The sequence below is a fragment of the Cupressus sempervirens genome, chromosome 11 (assembly GCF_028749045.1).
Source record: "Cupressus sempervirens isolate cs-2001-9-10 chromosome 11, ASM2874904v1, whole genome shotgun sequence".
Taxonomy (NCBI): Eukaryota; Viridiplantae; Streptophyta; class Pinopsida; order Cupressales; family Cupressaceae; genus Cupressus; species Cupressus sempervirens.
The window spans coordinates 107,673,271-107,694,618 of NC_143128.1; the positions used below are offsets into that span (position 1 = coordinate 107,673,271).

The following is a 21,348-nucleotide window of genomic DNA, read 5'->3' on the forward strand; positions in this document are numbered from 1 at the left end:
AATGATTTGATCATGTTTCTACTATAATCCCCCATAGGAATATCATCACATGCTTGTAACATCTTTGTGTGCAAGATTTTCAATAGGCATGGGTGTATTAACACATCTCTCAAAGTCATCAACTCTTTATCAATAATGCACCTCAAGAACTATAATTTTTATATTATAAAAGGAAGTATATTAAAAGAACCAATAAATTATTGTGAGTTCTTGTCAAAATTCCAGAAAGTAGGAACCAATTTTTTTTAAAAATAGAAGCATTATGAGTATAATAAATATAATCAATGGCAAGTTATCATAAAACAACTTTCAACTTGGCAAGTAATTGAATTATTTACAATGACTAATCTCTTTAGTCCAATCATAATTCCTTATTGTTCAGCATGCAAACATTTAGTTCTTACATTTGCAAATAAAAATAGACTAATTCACAAATATTGGGATTACCTAGTGAATATTCATTTACATCCTCTGCATATGTCTCCCTGGCATGTCAATGATAAGATCTTGAGTTAATAGTGCAATATTCGAGCCTTTGTTACAAATCGAGAAAAGTAAAAAAAATCAAAAAAATCATAATAACGAAGATGTGGTATACCTTTGAAATCATAGAAGGAAATTTGCAATCACTAAAAACTGCTACGGATATTGTATACATGCACAAGATGATGTTATAGAGTTTGAGAAAAATCAAATCCATTGTTGTTTGTAGGTCACCTTAGCTTTGTGATTCTAAAGTATGGTATAATACATGCATGAAAAAACATTTGAAAAATCATATTTAAAATTATCATTTTTATATAGACTGAATCTGCTTCACTCTCACTCATTAGTTTATCTCATTTACTATTTGTATTGTTCTATAATGTTTTTTGTTGGATTCTTGTATGATTTTTTGAATTATGCTCTATAAAATATTTATATAACATTAAAATGTAATATATGAACACAAATTTTCAAACAAAAATATATTAATGTATTTTTATTAGTTCAATTAATGTTTTTCTACCATTATGTGAAATTCCCACAAGTCAATTTCAAATTGTAATAATAAAATCCAAGAGATAAATAGTTAGTGTTGTAGTTCATAGGTCTCTGGAACTCAAGCTTGGAAGCCAAATGGAACAACCCTTGTTAACAAACATCGATAGTATAACCTACTTAACAAGCATGTCTATGATAGTAAGGCCATTGATAATAAATGGGGTCTCTTATTCTTCAACAATAACTCTCACCCCCACCACAATGGCCTTCTCTTATTATCCAAAAATTCATGTCATACTTGGTCAAAATATGTACAAAGATAAAAATGAAAATGATATAAGAACCTCAACTCTACCAATTTCAATCAATTGATTGCCTCTCTAAACTTGCAAATCTTTCACAACCTTAGAAACCTTACATGGTAAAGGCCTAGAAATCCTAATATGTGTAATGGAAACAAAGAAATGTCAAGGTCCAAGAACATTCCTCAAGAATAAGGAACTCATTACAATAAAAAGGTTCAATCCCAAATCATAAGGAATGAGAGACATAACACATTTGAAAGATTGTAGTTCTAGATTTAGGAACTCGCAGTATTCAATAACATGGCCAAATGCACCACCAAAGATCCATGATCATAGATTTCCATCACAAGATTGAAATCCACCAATGATCATGAAAACTAGCAAGAACACACCACTCAAGAGAAGACAAATCATAACTTGAGAAACAAAGAACCAAACGCGATGTGAACCTGAGAATAAGAGTTAGACTAGGTCTAGATCATACTTCCAAACATCACATGTGCTAACTTGAAAAGCCAAGGATCACTAAAATGATCAACAAATTTGTAAATTGGAAAACACTACAAAAATAACCATAATTTTTTTTTGGTTTATGCAAGATTTCTCTAAACCCAAGATGTTGTTTCTTTAGGAGCACTATGAATGATCCAATTTCTTCCTACCATAGGTTTTCTATTGTTATAGATTTCTCCAAAGTATGTATGGTGACAAATTTCTACTAAGAGGCAAGACATGGTAATTTTGGATGAAATTTCAAGGATATCCTTCACCATTATGGTGACACCATTTCATTACTCCTTCCAAGTTGTATTATGTAAGCACATATGGCAATTTTTGTCCTATTGGCAATCCCAGGTCTCCACCTATTTTAGTTACAACCACTCCAGTCTCTCCTAGTGGGAGATCTCCAATATTTAATAATAATTTGGGTGATTCAAATTCCACTCTTATACCTAAATCAATCAACTCTAAGCTATCTCAAGTTCCGTTGATCATGTCAGTAGATGCAAGATGTGTTGAATATCTAAATGAGATGAGTAAGCACAATCTTCAATCTAATCATGTTTCAATAAAAGTTAAAGAAGAGAAAACATTCAAAATCAAATCATCATATGCTCCTTAGTTCTATAGGAGTTGATGAAATCCAACTCCACAGCTCGCCAAGATCACCTGCATGCAAATAACCTGTCAAAGGGAAACTAAGAAGGAAGAGGTGGAGCTTGGAAAAACCCTAAACAAACTTGAGAGAGAACATATTGCAAAAAAAATAAATGTATTTACAATGAAAATGTGATGAGAAAATACCATGGTAGAGCTTGAATATAAAGGCCCCATGGAAGCTTGTAGAACGAGCTGGAAAGTGGTAGAAGACAAGGTTGACAACTAAGCATCCACAAAAAGGTGGAACATGCTAGAAGGAAACAAACATGTTGTCAACAACTCATCACTACAACTATTAAATGAATGCATTAACCTAAGTAAGCTTAAGTAAATAGAATAAATAATAAATAATTAATTATTTACTCTAACACCCCCCTTTAAGTGCAACTTAGGGGAATGCCTTAAGCTCACAAAAACTAAGAGAAAATGCAAAATGGGTCCCAGCAACAAGGCCATGTTAGGTACCCATGTATAATGCAAAAAAATGAAACCTCTGAAAATAGGGAAAGAGAGAAAACCACATGGGAAAAACCCTCCCCCAAAAAGAGGTAACCTAGTGAAGGACTGAAGAAGCCTCGAATTAGGGGAATGTCCCCATAAAATAGGAACAAAAATAGATCATGAAGAGCATTACTAAAGCATGAAGAAGCCACAAATTCCACCATAAAAAAGAGACTGCTAATTTGAAGAACCTCCATGAAAGAAGAAGGCATGAACTGAGCGTGTCTATATAGCAGATGATCCATCTCACTGAAATGCATAGGTAGCCAACCATTGTAATCGCTCTCATATAAGATCAACCACTGAATACATAGCTCACACTATTGAACCAAGGATGCATTAGAATAACAACATAACCCCCCTTTGATGCAGATGGGGTGAGATGACAGGCAACTGAGAAGGTGGGCCAAAATCCCCTGTAGATAGAAACAAGAACAACGAGAGAGGGAAAGAGGTACAAACACCTATAAAGACATGGTCACATCAACACTGCATGGGAAAACAAAAGGAAGAATGCCTAAAATAGCAAACAACTATCCCCCCATGGTGCTTTATAAAAAGAGTGTAAGTACAACTGTCTCAAAACAATTCATGAACCCAAAATGCAAGAGTGGCACTTTATCTTAGTGCATATACATAAAAGTGCTTACAAATGATGTCTATAATAATTAGAAAAGGAAAAAAGCTAATACAAAAGGTGGTACAACCCCAAAAAAAAGGATTCCATGCCTTGAAAATGATCCTCGGACCTAGAACACCCAAGATATCCATCATAGAGCAAAAATGCCAAAAACATGATAGAAAGAGCATGGGCTAAAATCTAAGGAAAAAGACTACATTTTTGAAAAGGTGAAAAAACCAGCTTTCAAAAAATATAACGTTTTCAAAAAATGGACATGGGACGTAAAAGATATGCATGCTAGAGTCAAAAATAAAACTTTAGACTTCAATTGAAAAAAAGTCAACAAAACTACATCCAAACCTAAAAATACCTACACCAATGTCTCCATCTCAGAACCAGCTTTCTGACGCTTCTTTCATATTGGAAAAATACCTCTGTATGCTCTAGTTATGGCCAAAAAACCGCAAGTAGGTCAAAAAGGACCTTGGAGATGTGTAGGAGGGCTGATGATGTAGTGTTGATGTCAGCATTTTAGTGGAAAAAAATTGACGATTTCTGGACTGTCGTAGCAAAAAAAGGGGCCACATGGTAGAATATTGAGTTGGCAAGGTGATGTGGCACCCGCTATGCATGCCAAGTGTCAAAATGACCATGTACTCAACTAAGTATAACTCCACATATGAAGTGTTAGACAGGTGGAGTAGAGGTGGTCTAGGAGCGGAGAAACCTGGTTGAGCAGAGGCGGGGGCGGTTGGAGCAGGAGCATTGCCGATGGAGAAACCAGAGGGCATCATTGCGCGAGCTGTGGAGGTGACTGGGCGGTGTGATCGACGTAGGTTAGGCATCGGTGGCATGCGGGTGGCACGACTTGCAATGTATTTTTTTATTTTTTTTGCTAAATCGTTCGTATGACCATACGACCTCCTGGCGACTAAATTTTTTGCCTCCCAGAGCCCTGTCACCAAAATGGACAAATTTTATATGGATCCTAACTGTAAACAACCTTCGGATCCAATTGCAGTGTCTGTTTGGGCTCAAAGTGCTCCAAAAAAATGCTCTTCCCTCAGATTGAAGAAAAATGCACAAACAAACTAGGGTTTGTGTCTCCAAATTATGGCTTTAAAAATCCATCAGCCAAGAAGCAGTAGGGAGACTCTGATACCATGTAGGAGTTGGTAAAATCTAACTCCACAATGTGCCAAGATCACCTGCATGCAAATAACCTATTGAAAGGAAACCAAGAAGGAAGAGGTGGAGCTTGGAAAAACCCTAAACAAACTTGAGAGAGAACATATTGCAGCACAAGAAAATGTATTTCCAATGAAAATGTGATGAGAAAACACAATGAGAGAGCCTGAATATAAAGGCCTCATGGAAGATTGTAGAACAAGTTGGAAAGTGGTAGAAGATAAGGTTGACAACTAAGCATCCAAAAAAAGGTGGAACATGCTAGAAGGGAACAAACTCCCTTGTTGTCAACAACTCATCACTACAACTATTAAATGAATGCATTAACCTAAGTAAGCTTAAGTAAATAGAATAAATAATTAATAATTAATTATTTTCTCTAACAAGTTCTTCAAGAAAAAGGAAAATTTCTAATGGTTTATTTATGTCTATGGCATACCCATTAATGGGTTGATCACTGAATAATGAACTACCTCCTTTTGATTATCATGAGTTTGGGTTGTGGGTCCACCTCTAGAGGCCTCCTATTTGTGACCTCCTATTTTATGGTTCTTAGTTTTATTTTGGCGGTTGCAAGGATGGCTATTTATGGATTGGTCATTGCTGATCTTGTTGCAGTTAGATGAGTCATCCATTTTCGTATTTTAAGCTCTAGAAGGGATGATTGCTAATTGTCAATGGGTTTCACTCTAACAAGCAGAAGAATACCATCTTTTCATTTTATTTTTCACTTTATATAAATTTTTGTAGTTTTTGAGCTACAATATTTATATAATAAATGATAAAGACATGAAATATATTACCAAGGTTGACCTTAGCTAAAATAAGATGAGGTGGTTACTCTCATGGATAGTTGGATGTGACATCTCTTCCCAATAATATAAGGTTTCATTTCAATATGATACATACAAATGACTTAGGATGATGTAATGAGCCTGGATTAATATGTTTTCCTTTATCAGAAATGTAATATATTAAGTTCAAATATTTAAGATTGATATATTCAATATACTACTATGATGGCAATACTTTGAATTGTTTCAATCAAATAGCATACAAGTTATAATAAATATTATTAATGTTAAATTCATAATCTCCAAAGTCCCTCGTGAATAGTCATAATTATAAATATATTATTATTTCAAAATACATTAATATTATTAACTTCCAATATATAAATCTTGCTATTATAAAAATTATCAATGTCCAATAAACCTAAATCTAATTTGATTATTAAAAACATCCTTTTGAACCCTAATCTACTAATTATTATTATATTGATGCTTACATATGATTACAAGTGTTTACTACATAAATATAATAATGCTTACTAAATAAATATACTATAACATTGAACTATGCGAATAAGAAAGTTAAAACTATAACCAAATCATATTTAAGAGACATGACTTTACATTCGTGACTGCCAAATGATATATAAATACTAGTATTAGGGTTAGGTCACAAAAAGAGAGATAAATCATGGTGAATACAGTATAAACCACCAAGTGATAAAGTGAAGAATAATAATATTACAAGCTGTGTTCGACGCTTGAAAATCTTCCTCTCGACAACCGGTCACATAGCGTACCAAGAGATAATTAACTCTGTGCTGTAGACTGACAACCTTGCAAACATTTATTACAAGGTATGATACTCGGATCCAGCCATGATAATATGCTTTCAAAGTTTGCAATAACATTTATGCTACGAACATCGCTGATGGATTTTGTTATTAATAGTTATAATCGAGCCACACGTATTACCGATTGGTGGCATATGTATTACATAGAGCTTAATCAAATATAAAAGCTTTTTCATCCATCAACTTAAATTGGTAAAAATAATTCATGGATATACATAGAATGAAATTAGATCAATTTATATAAATATTTAAACATATAATACTATATATATATATATATATATATATATATATATATATATATATATATATATATATATATATATATATATATATATATATATATATATATATATATATATATATATATATATATATATATATATATATATATATATATATATATATATATATATATATATATGTGTGCACACAATGATAAATATTTCAAATAGTAATAATGTGTAAACATTCATGACAATAATTAGATATTGTTACATTATACTTAACAACAATCGTAAGGATTATCATTAAAATGTATTTTCAACTTATAACCCACGAAGTCTTGCTCTCATCTGAGTTATGACATCTTAAGATAGGGAGTTGGTGGAGGGAGAGGCAGAGTAAATTCGAGCACCTGATAGTATCCTCCAGGGAGCCGCTTGTAGCTTGTTTCACGTGCCCTTTGCATCGTCAATCTATCGTCTTGAGATGATCATAACCAGGAGAGAGAAGATTGCCTGGCACTATAAGGTGAAACTTTCTAAACAAATTAAATTAATTAATTATAATGCTCAACTCCTCAAACTTTAAATAACAATAAGGATCCAAGGCGTGTTTAATTTGAATGACTTCCTAACTTATACCAAATTTTGAATATCAGGTCAAAGAATTGAAAAGGGGTCATTACAATTGGTATCAGAGCCAGGTTCTGCCATCCTGAAAATATAGTAAATAAAAAGAGGAGAAAAAATGAGTGAGCAATTATCTAATAAAATTAGAAATGTTATGGAATAGACAAACCAAACCTTAGTAGAGCAAATAGAAATATCAAATCAAGCACTTCTTCAAGCCCTGCAAAATATGGGAAATTCCATAAACAACCTCAAAACCCATAATTCTGGTGGAAGAGACATAAGTTCAAATCATTCAGAAAATAATGGAGCCTCACCATCTCAAGTACCCAAACCCCCTTTCATATCTAGGGAAGGCCCCTCAATGGAAGAAGAAGGACAGGCAACCAATACTGCTATTGAAAATGCTAGAGCTTATGCCAACCTTGAACCAGAAATCAGGGAGTTAGTAACATTTAGAGAATTCTGTGAAGCCAACAGGCAAGAAATTCATAGGAAAGAAAAAAGACATGAGAATCAAGATTTTAGAAGTAAAGTAAATAAAGTGACACTTCCAAATTTTGATGGATCAGAAAAACTTACGGCACGCGCATGGTTACAAAAATTGAACACCTATCTTTACCTAAGTCCAATGACAAAAGAAGATGCACTTTAATTCACAATCCTTCACTTACAAGGCACAACATGTGATTGGTGGCATCATGGCATTATTACTCAAGGACACTGAAATGTTACTTCTTATGAGGAATTTTCTCAAAAACTCATTAAGAGATTTGATAGAAGGCATCCTCAAGAAAACTTTAAGAAATTAACTCAAATAAGGTAGCAAGGGACAATAGAGGATTATATTAAAGAATTCCAAAAAATCTCTGTCCAAGTCACAGGAGTGGATGATGAACATTTTACCTACTTGTTCATAGAAGGATTAAAAGATTCATTAAAGGGTCTAGTAAGTGCCTTAAAACCTTCATCCTTAGATGACGCTTTTGAAATGGCATTAAGATTGGAAGTTTCAAACACAAACAACAAATCATGGAATAAGACCACTATTAAAAATCACAAAAAAGATAAATCCTACAAAAATTTCATTTCGAAAAAGGATCGAGAAGAACTAAAGAAGATGAATTTATGGTTTAAATGCCAAGAGCCATGGGAGCTAGGCCATGACTGCAAAAGAAACACTTGTCAAAATTGTGGAATAGACTGGGTGCTCAGACATAGACGTGGAAAGAAAGGCCACATCCAAAGAATGGAAGAAGATGTTGAGGAAGAAAAGGTGAACAAAAAGGAAAAATGTGACAAAAGCAATAAAGAAGAAATAGAGGGAGAAGAATACGGAGTGATAGCCACTATGACTCAACCCTCCAAAAATAGGGTCTTAAGAATTAGATGCACTCTTAATGGATAGAAAGTCATTGCACTGGTTGATAGTGGAGCATCCCATAACTACATTAATGAAAGACTTGTTAACAGAATGAAATTAAAAACTGAGAAGTTCAAAGGTTTTACTACTGTTCAAGCCACAGGATCATTGGTATGATGCACAAAGGTGATTCCACAACAAGAAATCACTTTAGGAAGAAAGCACACCATCAGATAGGACCTACATGTGGTTCCACTAGACTCAGATATAATTTTGGGAGGTCCATGGATATTTTCTCTTGGATTTTTTAGGTTCGACCTTCCAAACTTGAAAATCCATTTTGAGCATAATGGGGAAGAAATAACATTGGAAGGAATATCTGATGATTCCGCGAAATTGGTTTCATGCAAAAGAATATGAAGAATACTATGACATGATCAAGGAGAATGGGTTGCATAATGTTTAGTATTAAATAAATCAACTCCATAGGATTTCGTCATCCATATTGACATTGAACCCATCATTAAAAAACATCAGAAAGTGTTTGAAGAAATTGCACCAGGATTACCTCCCAAAAGAGGATTTGAACACATTATAGAATTGGAAAAGGATGCTAAACTAGTGATCACCACCCCTTACCGACATCCTCAAAAGTATAAGGATGAAATTGAAAAGGCCATTCAAGAACTCTTAGCAATGGGACACATTCAACCTAGCTCCAGTCCCTTTACATCACCAGTAGTACTTGTGAAAAAGAAGGATGGGACAATGAGAATGTGTATAGATTATTGAGCCCTAAATAAGAAAACTATTAAAATTGCTATCCCATTCCTAGGGTGGATGAACTCATAGATGAACTTCATGGAGCAATATATTTTTCTAAGATTGATTTACGTTCAGGATACCATCAAATTAGAATGAGGAAGGAGGATGTTCCCAAGATAGCATTTAGATGTCATTATGGGCATTTTGAGTTTCTAGTTCTACCCTTTGGCCTAACTAATGCCCCGACCACCTTCCAATCATGTATGAATCATATTTTTTGAAAAGAACTTAGGAAATTCCTTCTTATTTTCTTTGATAACCTACTTATCTATAGCAAATCATGGGCAGAACATCTCCAACACATCGATGAGGTCCTGAGTATATTGGAATCTGAATCCCTATTTGCAAAAGCATCAAAGTGTGAATTTGGATTAGAAGAAATTCTCTATCTTAGTCATAAAATTAGTGCCAAAGGTGTAAGCATGGATGAGGAAAAGATTAAAGAAATAATAGAATGGCAAAAACCCAAAACTCTAACCCAACTTAGAGGATTCTTGGGCTTATGCAACTACTATAGATGATTTGTGAAGAACTTTTCAAAGTTAGCATCTCCTTTAACAGACTTAACGAAAAAGGGAAATTTCGGATGGAATGAGGCAGCACAGGAATCTTTTGAAGAGTTAAAAGGAAAAATGAGTTCTTGCCCAGTCTTAGCTGTTCCAGATTTTACACAACCCTTTGAATTACAATGTGATGCTTCTAGTGAAGGAATTGGGGCTGTACTTATGAAAAAAAAACACCCAATTGCTTTCAAAAGCCAAAAAATTTCAAAGACAGAATGACACTACTCAATTTATGATAAGGAAATGTTGGCTATCATGCACGCATTGGCAAAATTCAGACAATTTCTAGTATGTGGAAGGTTCAATATTAAAACAAACCACAATAGCCTAAGATTCTTCATGAATAAAAAAGACCTTAATGATCGCCAATAGAAATTAGTAAGTAAAATCCAAGCTTATAATTGTGTTATTGAGTACGTCAAAGGAACCCATAATGTGGTAGCTGATGCTTTATCTAGGTAAGGATAATTGAATACCATTACTAGTATCACAAATAATTGGAAAGATGAGATCGCTGTAGAATATGCTAAAGATCCATGACCCAATGAAATAATGGAGGGAAACATAACTAATGATGAAATCAAAATTGTGGAGGAGCTCATACTATACAGAGGAAGAATATTGCTTGTAGCAAATTCCAAAGTTAAAAGGAAGATTATGAAGGAGTATCATAACAACCCTCTATCTCGACACACTGGGTTCTACAAAACTTACAAGAAGGTAAGGGAAAGATACTCTTGGAAAGATCTGAAGAAGGATATGATAAAGTATGTCCAGGAATGTATAACATGTCAAAAAAAAAAGTCTGAATAGAATTACCCAGCCATTACCTATCCCATTACCTATCCCATATAAAAAAATGGGAAAGCATTTCCATGGATTTCATTACAAGCTTACCTAAGGTGCAAGAAAAAGACTCCATCCTGGTAGTGGTGGATAGGTTAACCAAATATGCACATTTCTTTCACATATCCATACATTATAAGGCACCACAAATAGCAGAATTATTCTTTAAAGAGGTTTTTAGGCTACACGAATTGCCAAGGAATATCATAAGCGATAGGGATAGCAAATTCCTCAGCCTATTCTGGAAAGAATTCTTTAGGTTAGCTGGAACTGAATTAACCCCTAATACCAATTATCATCCCCAAACAGATGGACAAACTCAAATCGTTAACAAATGGATAGAAGGTTACCTCAGAAATTATGTGACAGGACAACAGAATGCATGGGTCAAATGGTTGTACTCGAGAGAATATTGTTATAATAGTACCCATCACATGTCAACTGGGATGAGTCTATTTAAGGTATTATATGGATATGAGGCCACTACATTTGGGGATCTAATCGTTCAAGAAAGTAGGATACCAGGAGCCAAGGACTTCATTCATCAAAGCACTGATATTATAAAAATTCTCAAAGATAACCTCTGCCATGCTCAAAACCAACAAACGATTTATGCTGATCAGAAATGAGTGGAAAGGTCTTTCCAAATTGGAGATTTGGTATTCTTAAGATTGTAGCCCTAAAAACAATCCTCACTCAAGATCAATAGGGTAGAAAAACTAAAACCACGTTTCTATGGACCATACCAGATTCTAAGAAGGATAGGAGAAGTGGCCTATGAAGTAGAGTTGCTTGAAAATAGTAAAATCCATAACATTTTCCATGTATCCAGAGTAAAAAGGGTCCTTGGAAAACATATAAACCCTTGTGTTGATCTGTCGCCACTAGACAATGAAGGAAAGCTCATTCTAGAGCCTGAGATTATTCTTGAGAGGCGGGATAGAAGACTGGGGAATAAGACTATTCCAAAATACTTAGTAAAATGGAAAAATCTTCCCAAGGAAGATGCTACTTGGGATGGAGAAGAAGTCCTTTCTCATTCAGCATTGCATGGGGACAAGCAAAGTTAGGAAGGGGGGACTATAATGAGCCTGGATTAAAATGTTTTCCTTTATCAGAAATGTAATATATTAAGTTCAGATATTTAAGATTGATATATTCAATATACTACTATGATGGGAATACTTTGAATTGTTTCAATCAAATAACATACATGTTATAATAAATATTATTAATGTTAAATTCATAATCTCCAAAGTCCCTCGTGAACAGTTATAATTATAAATATATTATTATTTCAAAATACATTAATATCATTAACTTCCAATAAATAAATCTTGCTATTATAAAAATTATCAATGTTCAATAAACCTAAATCTAATTTGATTATTAAAACCATCCTTTTAAACCCCAATCTACTAATTATTATTATATTGATGCTTACATATGATTACAAGTGTTTACTACATAAATATAATAATGCTTACTAAATAAATATACTATAAACATTGAGCTATGCGAATAAGAAAGTTAAAACTATAACCAAATCATATTTAAGAGACATGACTTTACATTTGTGACTGCCAAATGATATATAAATACCAATATTAGGGTTAGGTCACAAAAAGACAGAGAAATCATGGTGAATACAGTATAAACCACCAAGCGATAAAGTGAAGAATAATAATATTACAAGTTGTGTTCAACGCTTGAAAATATTCCTCCCGACAACCGGTCACATAGTGTACCAAGAGATAATTAACTCTGTGCTGTAGATTGACAACCTTGCAAACATTTATTACAAGGTACGATACTGATGCAGGAGCATCCTGGGTTGCCTTGTTATCCTGCTCATTTTTGCTCATTTTGCAGTTGGTGCCGAGTTACTATAGCATTCTTCAGGTGCCGAGTTCCTATTGCACTCTTTAGGTGCCGAGTTACTCTTCAGGTGCTGAGCTCCTATCGCACTCTTTAGGTGCCAAGTTACTAAAGCCCTCTTTAGGTGCCGAGTTACTCTTTAGGTGCCGAGCTCCTGTCGCACTCTTCAGGTGCCGAGTTACTGAAGCCCTCTTCAGGTGCCGAGTTCCTGTCACACTCTTTAGGTGCCGAGTTACTGTAGCACTCTTCAGGTGCCGAGTTATTGTAGCATTCCTTTAGGTGCCGAGTTACCCAGTGTATGCCGAGTGCTAGTATTTGGATGTGATTTCTGCGAGCTGACTTGCGAGAATTATTTCATTTGCGACATTTAATTTAAGATATTTTCTTGGGATGAGTCCAGACCGTTGTTGGGTCGACCCTCCTCTTATGTAATGTTCTAGAATGTTCTGTAAGCCGTTTTGGCAAGTATAAATAGAGAGTTTAGGCTTAGAGCTAGATAAGTTTTAGTAGAGAAGAAGTTTTAGAAGAAGAAAAGTTTTGAGGGAGCATAACTGAAAGTGTGAATTTGCTGTTGGATCATTGAATGTGAATGTATGGTAATTGGCCGGCATGTATGAAGATATTTTGATGAATCAATAGAAGTATTTCCCTCTTCTCCTCCTTTGGTTGCTTTCCACTTGTGTTTGCTTCTATTGTGTTAACTCTTGCAGGGTGGTTTGGATAGCTGGGTGAGCCTTTGGCCCTAGTTATTCACCTTTTCCTGCGCCATATACTCGGATCCAGCCATGATAATATGCTTTCAAAGTTTTCCATAACATTTATGCTATGAACATCGCTGATGGATTTTATTATTAATAGTTATAATCGAGCCACACGTATTACCGATTGGTGGCATATGTATTACATAGAGCTTAATCAAATATAAAAGCTTTTTCATCCATCAACTTAAATTGGTAAAAATAATTCATGGATATACATAGAATGAAATCAGATCAATTTATATAAATATTTAAACATATTATATATATATATATATATATATATATATATATAGAATGAAATCATATCAATTTATATAAATATTTAAACATATTATATATAGAATGAAATTAGATCAATTTATATAAATATTTAAACATATTATATATATATGCACACAATGATAAATATTTCAAATAGTAATAATGTGTAAACAATCATGACAATAATGAGATATTGTTACATTATACTTAACAACAATCTTAAGGATTATCATTAAAATGTATTTTCAACTTATAACCTAGGAAGTCTTGCTCTCATCTGAGTTATGACATCTTATGATAGGGAGTTGGTGGAGGGAGAGGCAAAGTAAATTCGAGCACTTGATGGTATCCTCCAGGGAGCCACTTGTAGCTTGTTTCACATGCCCTTTGCACCGTTAATCTACCGTCTCGAGATGATCATAACCAGGAGAGAGAAGATTGCCTGGCACTATAAGGTGAAACTTCCTAAGCAAATTAAATTAATTAATTATAATGCTCAACTCCTCAAACTTCAAAAAACAATAAGGATCCAAGGCGTGTTTAATTTGAATGACTTCCTAACTTATACCAAATTTTGAATATCAGGTCAAAGAATTGAAAAGGGGTCATTACAGATGAGGTCAATTTATGGATTTTTGGCCCACAAAATAGATGACTAAGATACATTGTAGTATCCCCAAATGTTAACCAAAATAAATAAATAAAAATAATTATTTTAAAACCATCCAAATAAATTCAATATTGAAAAGATGAATTTAAATACTAAATACTTGAAGTTGTAGCATTTTCCAAATTGTAATGCCTTCTTCAAGATTTTTCCTAAGCCATTGAATCTCAACGACATGGTTTTCATGATGTGCTTTGGGAGTATTATTGTCCCCAGCATCATTTTGGAGGTCTAACTTGTAAGGAAACTTGCAACAAAGAATATAATTGTTTCCACATAACTCATAATAGATCTGAAATAAATTTGCTACTAAATCTATGTGCAAAGGAATAAACAACATACCCACAAAAATGTGACACAATATATACCCTGGGAAACCCTCATTGAGGGAAAAAAAACCTAGCCTCCAAAAGCATCCATCACCATCTTATTCAACAAAAAAACACCATTGCAATACAACCATGGAATCCTTCAAATCCATGTGAACAAGCATAAATCCACACATTCCATGCTTCCAACCTTTACAAATGCTCCCTTGGCTAACCTGTCAATCCTTGTCCTGCTCGATTCTTGCTTTTTTTTTTTTCCTTTTGTCTTCTCACACAACAACTACCCTTGTGGCTTATGTAGTAGCAAGTCCCACGAAACCACCAAGTGGTATTACATAAACCATTTGCTAAAAGCATGTGCACTACCTAACCCATTAACCCCACATTTAATATGGGACATTTAATTCTTTTCCCAATATTAAATAATTATATTAAATATTATCACAATGTTACAACACAACTCATCAAGTATATCCCATGGGAATTTTTACATGTTACACGTCCATCTAGGTGCTCCTAGGTGCAACATTAGATAATAAAATAAGATAATACAATATAAAAATATTATGTAACATGTGCAACATCCATTATCTCAACATCTAGGTCTCATTTCCACTCACATGCAAGGTTAGGCTCTTTGTGTTAAATGGATTGTCCATATACTTTCAAGTAACAAAGCATGGGAATTATTACTTTTTCATTAAACTGTTCTTAGATATTCTATTCATTGCTCAACATTGAGAGATTGGGGTTTCACAAAATTCTCCTCATGGCAGAACCCATGTAGATTTAAGACACATTTGTTGTCAAAAGTATTTGGTGAGCTTGGAAAGGTGCGGGACCTTGGTTTCTTTGGCATGGTTTGACCTTCCACAATGGACTCTCTTTTAGTCAACAAAGCCTCTAGTGGTCTCCTCTTCTTCAACTACAAGGATTGCATCTGGCCAGAATTCTAGCCTTGGGACTTTATATTTTCATTGCTAAGGCTTGCACACTTCTCAAGATTTTTTTTGTCATGAAACTATGCCAATTCACAATTGGGAAAATGCTTGTGCGCAATTTGGTCTTTCCACTCATGACATGGAGACATTTGAATTATGTGTCTCTCTTCTACCACTAGAATTACTGCATAAGATTAGTATCATCGAGCTAGAACACCACAGTGTAAGGATTGGTGATAGTATATATATATATATATATATAATGCATTTGATAGATACTTACCTTGATAGGGACACCTCTCACTCTTGTGCAATTTTCTAATGGTCAAGGTCTTAAACCAAAGATGACATGTGTAATCATTGTGTTCTCAAAGGAGACAACAAGTTATTACTATTTGGTCTAGTATTATAGATCCTAAAATTGCTCAATTTTAATTGACATTTTTTATTTCAAGGCTTTCCTTTGGGTGCTTGATTATATTACTTGAGTGTTCTAGATCTTTGTTGTCCTTGTTGTCATCAACTTGGAACTTTCGTCCACCTTTTCTGGCTTTGTTATAGAGCACAAAATTATTGGGTTTAGATATATAACCTCCTTGCCACTTTTTGTCCATTGATGTTTTGTCGGCCACACATTTTATTTGGAGACCACCATTCTCTTCCCTTCAAATCTTGCAAATTCATGACATTCTCAAGATTCCAATTCTCTTTCAACTATGGAAGGAAAGGAGTTCATCCATTAATTTGGGCCTGTATTTGCTAAGGTATGTATCTATAACAATGTTCTCTTTCATATTTAGGTTCAAGGAAATAAAGTTGCCCTTGAGGTGGCTTATTTATAGGAATTCCTTCAACACTAGGGAAATGCTCCTTATACTATGACTCGAGTACACCATCGTGACCCTTCTCTCACTGCCACTCCACATTCTAGAGAAAGGTGTCAGGGATGTAATGGTTCCAATAGGTAGAGAAATTCTCGCTTCCAACCACCTAACAACCCCCTCCTCCTCGCGATCGGTCATCGCGTGCTTTCCACACTCTTGTTGGTCATCATACCTTCCTTATTCAATTTGGCACTTGCCCAACACCTACCTGGCCACCAACTTCCACTTTGGTTGGCCAATTGGTGGACCTAGTGGTGTGCCTTCTACTAAGGACTTCCCTTGGCTCTCTTTAGCCATTTTGCCACAGTGGGATGAACATAAGGAGATTGATGATGTTGCAGATGGCTAGAGACTTCTAGATTTGAAACCGTCTTAGGTCGACATATGTGGAGATTTCAATGATAAATTTGATCCTTTGTCGCCCTCTAGCATTGCTCTCGCAACATAAGGAGTTCCTCTTCCACTGACCTTGGGCCTTTTGTTTTTTGTTTTAAAGATCATCAGGGTTATTGACCTACTAATAGATCTGGTTCCTAGTTTAACCCTAAGTTGATTGGGAGTTCGAACTTATTTGATAGTTTTGTACTTTCTATTTTAAATTCATAAAATTTGATACGATAATTTCGTTTAAAAAAAATTAAAAATCAGATCTTTAATAATATTAACACCTAACAAACAAAAAGATAAAATAAAATAAAAAATAAAAAATAAAAATTTAAATTTGAGAAATAGTCAAATAAATAATTTCTTGAGAGTTAACGAGTGTATAGTTGAGATTTTATTTATTAAATGAATAAACCTATTCAACATCTAAGAGGACGAAACATGTGCTCCGGCTCAGAATTCACGTAGGCTTCTAGTAAAAATCAATGTATTGTGCAGCCAACATATGAAATTTGAATTTGAGTTTTCTTCGTCTGATGAATCAATGAATTGAGTTCCATAAATTGTAAGCGTTTTTATTATATTAAAACTTGGAATTTCGTCAAATCTGAAGTCTTAGAAGATGGACAAAAATGGTGGACGCCTACTTCGATGATAATGATAATAGCAAGATTGGTAAGGTCATTTGACCACTTCAAATATTATAATCACAATCTATTTAAGCTTTTCCGAATTCATCTTCATGCTGCGATTTACCGTGCGAGTGATAGTCAAAACTTCGTTTTACAGCCCAACCAGAATGACAACCCAGAAAAATTAATGGAGAACCTAGATACCAATGCCAATGATTGGAGTTCTTTATTTCAGTTGTGCAAACAATTCAGTTCTGTAGAAATACTTCATGCCCACATGATCATCACTGGACTTGTGTGTGAAATATTCATAAAATCCAACCTCATCACTACATATGTAATGTTTGGCAGTCTAGATAATGCACGCAAAGTGTGTGACAAAATGTGTGTACCGAATGCATCGCAAACGGCTCACAAAATGTGCAAACCGAATGCGTATTTATGGAATGTGATGATTAGAGAGTGTGCTAGAAGTGGCCTTTACAAAGAGGCTCTTAAATTGTACTGCAAAATGTACGAGAGAGGCATACAGCCAGACAATTTCACATTTTGCTCAGCGCTGAAGGCGTGCGCGGATTTATGGGCTCTACAAGAGGGGATGGAGATTCATGATCATGCAGTCAAAATTGGATTTGATGCCAATATTTTTGTAGCCAATTCTCTTGTGAATATGTATGCGAAGTGTGGGGAGATAGAATTTGCACGCCAAGTGTTTGAGAGAATGCCCGTGAGAGATGTTGTTACATGGAATGCAATGATTTCTGGGTGTGCGCAGAATGGAAAGGCTCAGGAAGCCTTGGTATTCTTTGATCAAATGCAACAGTTAGAGATGAAGCCTAGCCCAATTACAATTGTAAGTGTACTCCAGTCATGTTCCCATACGGGTAATTTTGAGAAAGGCCAGCAGATCCATGATTATGTAACTCAAGGTGGGTTTGAGTCCAATGATTTTGTCGGGAACTCCTTGATAAATATGTATGCCAAATGCAAGAAGGTCGAGATTGCACGGCAAGTGTTCAACAAGATGCCCAGAAGAACAGTGGTTTCATGGAGTGCAATTATTGCTGCATATGCGCAGAATGGGCAAGGCAGGGAAGCTTTGGAACTCTTTGCTCAAATGCAACTAGATAATGTTGCACCCAATTCGGTTACTATGGTAAGTGTGCTCCATGCATGTGCTCATTTAGGAGATTTGGAGCAAGGGAAGCAAATCCATGACTATATAATCCAAAGTGGATTGAAGTTGGACATTTTTGTTGAGAATTCCCTTATTGCTATGTATGGTAAATGTGGGAATTTGGAGCTTGCAAGTGAGTTGTTTGAGTGCATGTCTAAAAGAGATCTGGTTTCATGGAATGCTATGATTGCTGGGTATGCCGAGAGTGGACGTGCCAATGACGCTTTAGCAATATTTAATCAAATGCAACAGGCTGGTGTAGCACCTGATTCCATCACTGTGGTGAGTATGCTTCAGGCATGTGCCCGTGAAGGTAATTTGCAACAGGGCAAGTGTATTCATTATTATATAATTCTAAATAGGTTTAACTCTGACATCTTTGTACTAAATTCATTGATCGACATGTATGCAAAGTGCGGGGTCCTAGAGAGTGCATGTCAGGTTTTTGACAAAATGCCAAAAGAAAATTTAGTAACATGGAATACAATGATTGCTGGATATGTTCAGAATGGACATGCCAAAGAAGCTTTGACGCTTTTTGGTCAAATGAAAGAAAGAAACATTAAACCTGATTCAGTGACAATGGTGAGTGTGCTCCCAGCATGTGCTCACTTAGGATTCCTGAATCAAGGGAAGTGGTTCCACGATTACATAGTTCAAAACGGATTTGAGATGAATCTTTCTATTGTAAATTCCTTGATTGACATGTATGCCAAATGTGGGAGCATAGTTGTTGCACGAAAATTGTTCGATAAAATGTTGCAGAGAGATGTGGTCTCATGGAGTGCGATAATTTGTGGCTATGGTATGCATGGGAATGTCAAAGAGGCCCTTGAACTATTTCATCAAATGCAAAAGACAGGCATAAAGCCAAATCACATCACCTTTGTTGGTGTTCTCTCAGCATGTAGTCATGCAGGTTTGTCGGAGGAGGGATGGAAGTACTTTGATTGCATGGTTCGAGAATACTTTATCACACCTAGCATGGAACACTACTCCTGCATGGTTGATCTTCTTGGGCGCTGTGGGGATCTTGTCGAGGCAGAATGCTTCATCAAAAACATGCCTTTTCAGCCAGGTCCAAGCGTGTGGGGGGCCTTGCTTAATGCCTGCAGGATCCATGGTAATATTGAGCTGGGAGAACTTGTAGCAGAATGCCTTTTCGTCTTAGAGCCTAAAAATGATAGTTCTTATATTCTATTATCAAACATTTATGCAACAGCTGGAAGGTGGGATGATGTAGCTAAGTTGAGAACGACAATGCAAGATATGGGTTTGAAAAAGAGAGCAGGCTGCAGTTTAATTGAGGTAGACAATAAGGTACATGCATTCCTTGCAGCAGACAGTTTGCATCCTCAAACTGAAGAAATTAATAAAATGTTAAAGATGTTGGTAATGGAGTCAGCAGGTTGTGTCACTAATTTCAACTTTGTGCTGCATAATCTAGATTAGGAAATATACTAAAACTTAATCTGTACTGACTGTGAAAAGCTTGAAATTGCTTTTGGATTGCTCAACAGATGGCCTGGAACCATCATCTGTATCGTGAAATAGCTTCACGCATATGTTGACTGCCATAATGTCAGAGTTCATCTAAAAAATCATTCAGAGGGGAGAGGGGAAAGCTACAGGGGTTTTAAACCGAATCTTATCACGAGAATACTGTTTCTGGACGAATCCAATTGGGTTCAATTTTATTTTGGATTACATTCTATGATCTATCATTGAAATGAGCAAAGCCAAAGAAATCATCTATCATCTCAAAGATGGGATGCGTTCTTGTAGAGTTACCGGCGATACAAATTATGAACATCCCAGCTGAAAACATAATCATACAGCTTTGCCTGAGAAGTTGTCCGAGTTAGAGGTGTCATCTTTTCGTATATGATGGCTGAGAGTTAAATTGAGCTTCTGCATGTGAGTGGACAGGGTGCATCGTTGTACTCTTGATATGGGTTAATTGGCACTAGGCAAGTCGAGGTTTGTTCATGTGATTGATCCCATGGGAGTACAAACTTCGAACGCTCCAGTGAGGTGAATTTACTGAAGATATCTTTTGCTTTCTAAGAGGAGATTTCAAATACCATACTCGCAGAGGGCCTAGTACTGAAACGCCACGGTGATTTAAAAAGACATCTAGATGATAAGTCGGATGGATTCTGTAGATTAGCTGGTGAACTCCCTGGTTTTACGCAATGTAGAGTTCAAGACTTAGGGTGCGGTCTTATGGAGGGGGCTTTCTTAAAAAAATCAGTCGGTACTGTAGAAATTTTTTAGGATTAATTTAAAATGGGAGATCCCATGAATTTTTTATTGGAATTATTCTTAAACTTTTTAAGCTCCATAATTTATGGAAGCAGGGGGTGATTTATGTTTTATTTTTAACATATTCAATTTACTTACTAAATAAATAAATATGTTAAAAAAATTTATTAATAAAAATTGAAAATTGGTATATGATTGACAAGTGGCACAAGAAAACCCTAAGCTGGTGGGGCAATTTCTAGCCCCCATCTTTTGCACCTGCTTAAATCTGCATCCTAAAAAGTAGGGGCAGCTACATTTGAGGAGAAGATT

At 35.2% G+C, this 21,348-nt stretch overlaps 1 pseudogene; it reads left to right on the top strand.

The window, feature by feature from the left end:
- The first annotated feature begins 17,412 nt into the window (after window positions 1–17,412).
- Window positions 17,413–21,090, top strand: LOC149528442 (putative pentatricopeptide repeat-containing protein At3g01580 pseudogene; annotated as a pseudogene).
- The last annotated feature ends 258 nt before the right edge of the window (window positions 21,091–21,348 follow it).